This window comes from Grus americana, chromosome 27, assembly GCF_028858705.1.
Source record: "Grus americana isolate bGruAme1 chromosome 27, bGruAme1.mat, whole genome shotgun sequence".
Lineage (NCBI taxonomy): Eukaryota > Metazoa > Chordata > Aves > Gruiformes > Gruidae > Grus > Grus americana.
The window spans coordinates 4,306,111-4,313,844 of record NC_072878.1 but is presented as its reverse complement, the minus strand read 5'-3'; the positions used below and the strand labels follow the sequence as shown (position 1 = coordinate 4,313,844).

General features: G+C 49.1%; 1 long non-coding RNA gene across 1 annotated transcript; it reads right to left on the bottom strand.

Annotated features, from left to right (window-relative positions):
- Positions 1–1,005: 1,005 nt before the first annotated feature.
- On the bottom strand, positions 1,006–5,776 carry LOC129197052 (uncharacterized). The gene is made up of 3 exons (XR_008574251.1): positions 5,341–5,776; positions 3,206–3,343; positions 1,006–1,138 (listed from the first exon to the last, which is right to left on the bottom strand). It is a non-coding gene; the product is annotated as an uncharacterized LOC129197052 (long non-coding RNA).
- Between the last annotated feature and the right edge of the window lie 1,958 nt (positions 5,777–7,734).

The window sequence follows — 7,734 nt, the reverse complement described above, 5'->3', positions numbered from 1 at the left end:
TAGGCCTCGTCTGCGGTAGTTTGTTGTTCTAAGCAAGGTGGGCTGCCCTTAGCATCCTGCCTTTCGCAGCAGCAAGAGCTGCAGCATCATCTGCGAGGGCAGGATCAGGCCCCTGGCTGCCGGAGGTGCTTTTGACGTCCCTGGTGGCGTCAGCCAGGGCTGTGGGGCTGGGCCGGGCCAGGCTGCCATGACAACCGCCCCCTGCCCGCCTTCAGCCCAGATGCGGCCGCCAATCGGCTGCTGCCGTGGGAAGCGCGGCCACTCAGAGCTCTGCGTGCAGTGCCCAATCCCAGCGCTGCTCTGGGGAGGCGGCAGAGAGGTGGGAAGGCCTGAGGGGAGGGACCCGTCCCCGGCTGAGGCCTGGCCGCTCCGGCCCGTCCAGCCCCCGGCTTCTCCCGGACCCCTCGGCTTCTCCCGGACCCCTCGGCGTCCTGTGCAGCTCCTCAGCGGTAGTTCTTCCGTTGGTCTTGCCTCCTCAGGGCTGAAGCACTCCCCCCCTGTGGCTGCAAAGTATTTCTGGTGGGGCGCAGCCTGCTTTCTCTCCGCAGACTCCTGAAAGGTACCCACTCAAAAAGTTTTTATCTCCTGTTGCAAGGATGACCATGGTTTGTAGTGGCTCAGGCTTCCTGCCAGGACTTGCAGTGTCTGTTGGCCACCTCAGGAGGGAGCAGAACTCTTGGGTAAGAGAGTTCCTCCAGATTCCTGCAAGGCAGCTGCCAGAGGACTTTTGTATAAGGTGGAAGCAGACCCATGGCCAGTAGCTGCCTGAGTCTCTTCCCAGTGTCACCGAAATCTGGGAATAAACCTCGTAACACCAATGTAGTGTTAAAAGGCAGGCATTCTTTATTGCAGCGCTGGATGCACGGGGAATCAGCTCCACCCAACGTGCATGCCAGGTGATCACCAACACACAGGTTATGTAGCATCAAAACATACATATTCATCATTTTTCTCAGAAAAGGCAGTCCTATGATAATCATTTCTTAGAATCCATTTCCATTCCTCCCCATCACGCATGCTGAGTGATTTGAGTTGGTGGTCCTCAAGGGTCTCTGGTGATCGTCAGTGGTCTTGCACCCGTGTCTGCTGCATGACCCTCTTCTTGCAGGCATGCGCAGTATCCTTGCTGTGGGTGCACCTGTCCATAACGACTTACTTCATAAGATTAACATCTCCAAACCTATTGTTCAGTTTGGTAGGGACTGTACATGGGACATAGCAGCATTGTACCTTGCCATGGTCAGTTAGCTTCATTACCTATTACCTTGGTTACAAACTAATTATCTCAAACTGATCCTATAGTTTCTGTTTCACGGCCCCTATCCCACGGTTACATTTCCCCCCTTTGGAAGTTTTGAAATTATAACTTTTCAAGACTTCCACTCATATTTTCCTATCCTAGACACATTGCAGATGTTCTTAAACTTGTAACCGTAGCACCTACACCCCAGTGTGTCTGCTCATGTTTCTCTTTTGCAAGTGCTAACATAACTTGCGGAGTTACTATTACCTGATTTTCTGGTGTTACCCACCATCCTTCCGTATTCTGAGATGCTTTTAAGTGCTCTGCCAATTGTTCATCTAGTTTGCTGTATCTTGCTTTGAAATTTGGAATTTTCATCTGTTTTACTGCTACTAGTGCAAGGATACCTTGTCCTGCAGCCTCCTTTGCAGCTTTATCTGCCAATCGATTACCGTCTCATCAAATTGATGAGCGGTGCAATGCATTACAGCCACTTCCTTTGGTTTCTGCACATCTTGTAGGAGTTGAAGAACTTCCTCCTTATGCCTTATCGGTGATCCTTGGGCCGATAACAGTCCTCTTTCTTTCCAGATGGCTCCATGAGCATGGATCACACCAAATGCATATTTGGAATCCGTCTGTATGTTTACCCTTTTCCCTTCTGCCATCCGTAAAGCCTGCTTTAACGCCACCAATTCTGCTTTCTGCGCTGATGTATTTGCAGGTAGTGTCCCTGCCTCCAATACCTTGTCGGTGGTGACAACAGCATACCCGGCCATTCACCTCCCTTCTTGCACGAAACTGCTTCCGTCCGTAAACAGTTCCCGATCAGGATCCTTCAAAGGTTCGTCCTTCAGGTCCGGCCTGCTGGAATAAACTTGTTCAATTGTCAGCAGGCAATCATGTTCCAATTTCCCGGTGGGATTTTGTTGTCAAGTTGTTTGGAGAAGTACCCCACCGGTCGCTTCCACGATCCCAGCCGTTGCACCAGCACTCCAAGGGCCAGATGTTGCCTTTCATGCACAAACAGCTCAAAAGGTTTGGTTAGATCAGGTAAACCCAATGCAGGGGCCATCATTAATGCCTTTTTGAGTTCTTTAAATGATTTGTGGCATTCAGGTGTCCAAGTCAGGTATTGGTCTTTGGATTCCTTCAGGGCTTCATATAGGGGTTTCACGTGCAGGTCATAATTTAGAATCCAGAGCCGACACCACCCAATCATTCCCAGAAAGGCTCTCAGTTCCTTTGGACTGTTAGGTTCGGGGATCTGACAAATGGCTTCTTTTCTTTTGTTTCCCGATTGTCTCTGTCCTTGAGATATCTCAAATCCCAAATAAATCACTGCGTCTTTCCCTGTCTGGGCCTTGTTTCTGGAAACTCTGTATCCTCCTTGGCCCAGGAAGTTCCATAAACTGATGGTCATTTCAAAACATGTTTGCTTTCTGCTGCTATCAGAATGTCATCCACATACTGCAACAGTGTACCTTCTCCTTGATTCTGTTTCTTCCACATTTCTAACTCTTTTGCCAATTGATTTCCAAATAGTGTGGGGCTATTCTTAAATCCTTGCGGAAGTACAGTCCATGTTAGTTGCATTTTTTGTCCTGTAGCAGGACTTTCCCACTCAAAAGCAAATATGCTTTGACGTTTTGTATCCAGAGGTATGCAAAAGAAGGCATCCTGTAAATCCAGTACAGTAAACCATTTATGTTCCTCTTTCAAAGATGTCAGTAAAGTGTATGGATTGGCCACTACTGGGTGTATATCTTGAACTATCTGATTTATGGCCCTGCAATCCTGAACTAATCGATATCCCTTGCCTCCTGATTTCCTTACTGGTAATATAGGGGTATTGTATTCTGATTCACATTCTACTAACAACCCATATTCTAAAAATTTTGTAATTAATCCCTCTAATCCCTTCCGAGCCTCCCACTTAATAGGATACTGTTTTTGTGTTACCGGCTTGGCCCCAGGTTTTAAAGTCACCTTTGCCAGTTCTGCCAGTTTGGATCGTCCTGGAACTTCACTTGCCCATACCAAAGGGGTTACTGCATTGTCCACCACTTCTTCTGGACTCTGTTCCTCCTTGGAGGAATCCTGTAACATAAACACTCTCGCCTCTATGGCTTTAATTCTGGTGTTAGTAATCTAATTTCTCCATCTTTAAAAATTATTTGCGCATCTAATTTGCTTAATAGATCTCGTCCCAATAAAGGCAACAGGCATTCGGGCATGTACAAAAATTAAAACAGTTTCAAGAAAGGCCAGTTCTCTTCTCGCCCCCTCGCACCAACACCCTCTGCTGATTTATGGCTGAGTTTTGCTTTACATGTTTATTATTCTCAGTCAAGATTGCCAGAATTTTCCATCCCTTCGCATTTGTCTGACTTCTTTTTCTTTTTCTCTGTTGTTATACACAGTCCAGGCTACTTCAAGCATTTCGCCTAAGTCTCTGGACTCAGCCCCTTCCAGTCTCTGGAGTTTTTTCTAGGGCTGATTGTCCCATAAATATAGAGGCCAATTGTATAGCTTCTTCTGTGGTGGTTTTTTTTTTGTTTGCTTGTGGTTTTGTTTGTGGGGTTTTTGGTTTGTTTTCTTCTCTGGGTCCAAATTAGTGTATTTTCTAGCAGTCGCCTTTAGTCTTTCCATAAAGGCTGAAGGGGACTCATTTAATTCTTGTCTCACTTCATAAAGTTTAGACCAATGAATTGCTTTTGGCATTGCATGTCGAATGCCAAACAAAATCCACTTCTGAGATCTAGTCAGCATCCCTCTGGGCCCCGGTTGATTAGGGTCCCACTCAGGATTTGTGGATGGAAAATTCTGGTCCACTGTCCCTTGTATAATCCCATTAGCATGAGCTCCTTCTACTTGTTTTCTGGCCATATTCAACCATTTTCTTTTCAATATCTTCCAACAAAGTATCCGACATTACTTGCAAATCCTCCCAATTGGGGTTTTGGGTTCTGATTATTGTTTCAACTACTTTGGCAACTCTTTCAGGATCATCCCGATAAGTGCCCGCAGTTTCTTTCCATGCTCTTAAATCGGTTATTGAGAAGGGAACTTTTACCATTACCGGACCCTCATTACCAACCGCCTGTCGAAGAGGGGCCTGGAGGGGAGTGAATCCGTCTCCTCCCCCTCTTCCCCTTGTCCTCCCAGCAACCGGGCTGAATCCTTCCGCCTCCCCTTCCACAGGAGGGGCGGAAGCATTATTACCCTCCAGATTTTCATCCCCCTGATCATTTCCTAGCCTACTACGAGGTGCAACCAATAATTCAACATCATCTGCTTGAAATTCACATTTAAAACACCGTTTACCAATATGACAAGCCGAGCAACCTTTTCCAAATTTTTATCAGGTTCCTGCCCCTTTAATGCCATTACCGCAGAACTAGGTGAAACCAATCCACATTGCCTTTGCCATTCTGGATGATTTCGCAGTGTGAAAAACAGATCTGCATATGCCATTCCATTCCATTTACCTTCCCTCTTACAAAACAGCATCAATTGCAAAATTGTGTTATACTGCAATGTCCCATTTTCCGGCCACTTTTCCCCACTCTCTAAAGTATACGGTGGCCACCAGTGATCACAATGTTCAATCAATTGTTCCCGAGTCAAAGGATCAATTCTTCCCAGATCTTTCCAGTGCTCCAAAATGCATCCCAGTGGTGTTTTTTGTGGGATTGGTTTCTTACTCGGAAAAGTGCCCATCTCCCAGGGACTTAGTGGTTGTGATTGTGCACTATCACAAGCACTTAGTCAGAGGGACCCCAACCCGTGTTAGAGCTCCCTCAGGGATTTCCCCTGCCACCGGAAATCCCAGGGATTTCTCCTGCCACCAGAAATCCCAGTCTTGGAGGCTTCCCCTCCCCGGTGGGCCCTGCTCCACAGGCTTTCGCCTAGCAGAGACTTTTCCCTGAGACGTCTCCCTAGCCCAACTCTGCGCAGCTTTCCCCGCGCCTTACGAGCAGGCCTCTCGTGCTCCTGGTGTGGGCCTGTCCCGTCGCGGTGGTGAGAGCCACGGGACTCCTTGAATAAGGCCTTCAACTCGTGCAAATATTCAGATCAAATAAGAATGCCTTTACCTCTCCCAGGGGTCTTGCTCAGAGCTCCTCGGTCCGGGGATCTGAGGTTCTCCCCGAGAATTACCCGGTGCCGGCTGGAGGTCCTGCGATCCCACGGATCCGTCGAGGTTCAAAAGCAGTGTCCCATCTGGGTTGCCAAAAACTGTCACCGAAACCCGGGAATAAACCTCGTAACACCAATGTAGTGTTAAAAGGCAGGCATTCTTTATTGCAGCGCTGGATGCACAGGGAATCAGCTCCACCCAACGTGCATGCCAGGTGATCACCAACACACAGGGTATGTAGGATCAAAACATACATATTCATCATTTTTCTCAGAAAAGGCAGTCCTATGATAATCATTTCTTAGAATCCATTTCCATATTCTCCTCCCCATCACGCATGCTCAGTGATTTGAGTCGGTGGTCCTCAAGGGTCTCTGGTGGTCGTCAGTGGTCGCGCACCCGTGCCCGCTGGATGACCTTCTTCATGCAGGCATGCGCAGTGTCCTTGCTGTGGATGCACCTGTCCGTAACGACTTACTTCATAAGATTAACATCTCCAAACCTATTGTTCAGTTTGGTAGGGACTGTACGTGGGACATAGCAGCATTGTACCTTGCCATGGTCAGTGAGCTTCATTACCTATTACCTTGGTTGCAAACTAATTATCTCAACCTGATCCTATAGTTTCTGTTTCAGGGCCCCTATCCCACGGTTACAGTCCTGTTGGCAAGAGTCAGCTGGAAGCAAGGGACGTGGTCTCAGCAGCCCCACAAGAACTGGATGCTGTTGTCCTTCTCTCGCACCAAGCAGCATCCCTCTCTCCTGCCCACATCTCTGTGTCTCACTCCTGACCTGCTGAGGATCAGCACCACCCTGCACCTTCATCTCCAAGGTGGGAACAAGGAGCATCTGACCCTGCAGTCCGTCTCCATCCATAGGCTTCACCGCCTTTTTTCCCCAGCTGGTAAGAAAACTCACTTCTCCCTCCCTCCCCCAGGCCACCGGTGGCCAGAGGTCTCAGCTGGCTGGAAACAATTAGTAAAAGAGTTGGAATGTAGAAACAGGATAAGAGAAGCCGTAAATTAGGGAACAGTCCTTGGGTAGGAACTAGAAAAAAGACACAAAGTTTGAGGCATCCTGATAAAGGGGGCCCAATATGCCAACAAGCCTGGGACCATCTGGGCAGGACGGATAACGAGGTTGCTGAGCTTGCAAAATGGAGATCATGAAGAAGAGGTCACCCCACTGTGTACGCTGAAGAAGAGGAGAAAGAGGAAGATTTGAGGAGGACGACCCCTGACGACCACCTGAGAAAGAAACTGCGCAGGCATATCAGGACATTAGCATATATTCAGGAGTTCCCGGAATAATAATGAATATGTATTACATTTATCAGAAACCTGATGAATATGTAACTCTTTTGTAATATAAATCACGTACAATTTGTGCCTCGTCGAGACGCACACTCGTGGAAATATCCCCGTGCGACTCCCAGCGCTGCAATAAAGGATCCCTGCTTAATAGTCACATTGGCTATTGAGTGAATTTTTTTCTATTCAGGGCTCCACTGCCCCTGTACATAGGTGCCCTCCATGCCTCCCCAGCTGCACTCGCATCCACTTTTCCCCTCCAAGGACATTCAGATCTTCACCACTTTGCTCCAAGGTCCCAGGTGCCTTTGCTCTTGCCCCAAAAAGCAGGTTCCTTTCCATAGCAACCATTGAAAAGGTGCCTTGGATGGAAACGGTCCTGAAAGAAGGTCCCCGACATGGCCCTGCCTCCAGCATCATGTTGGGCTGATCTCAGAGCCATGGCCAACTGTAAAACCCTTCTCCCCCGTTCCAGTGAAGGACTGTTGTGAACAATTAATTGCAACTTCTCCATTGAGTCCTTATGCATCTCCTTATGCACGGCACAAGGGAGGAAGGCGATGGAAGAGATGCATGGGAGGAGGCCAGGGAGAGTTCTTCGTACAGAGGAGGTCGGTCGGTCGAGTTGTCTTGCACACGTGTTGGAAGCCATCTCTGTCTGCGGACATTTTCTTGTGTAAAATGCTGCACCCCTTGCGTGCGTGCGTGTGTGTGCACGCGCGCGTGTGTGTGAGGGGGCGGGGACAGACCATATAAGGCCATACTGCCCCACCCCTGCACTGTGAGCTCAGGGCCAGGACACACATATAAGGCCACGCTCGCTCACCCTGGCCGTGGCAGACGCTGCCTGTGCTTCTGCACGGTGAAGGGAGGCCGCGGCTGCAACGGGGTCAGGGGGCTGCCGCCCCTCGCAGACCCAGGAAACGCAGCTGTTGGTGCCCTTTGGCAGCAGCCTTTGGTGGCCGACACCATGACGTGGAATGTTGTGGGCCGGGGGCTGGTGGCGCGCAGCTGCGCCTCGCCCCACCGGGGCCCGGCGC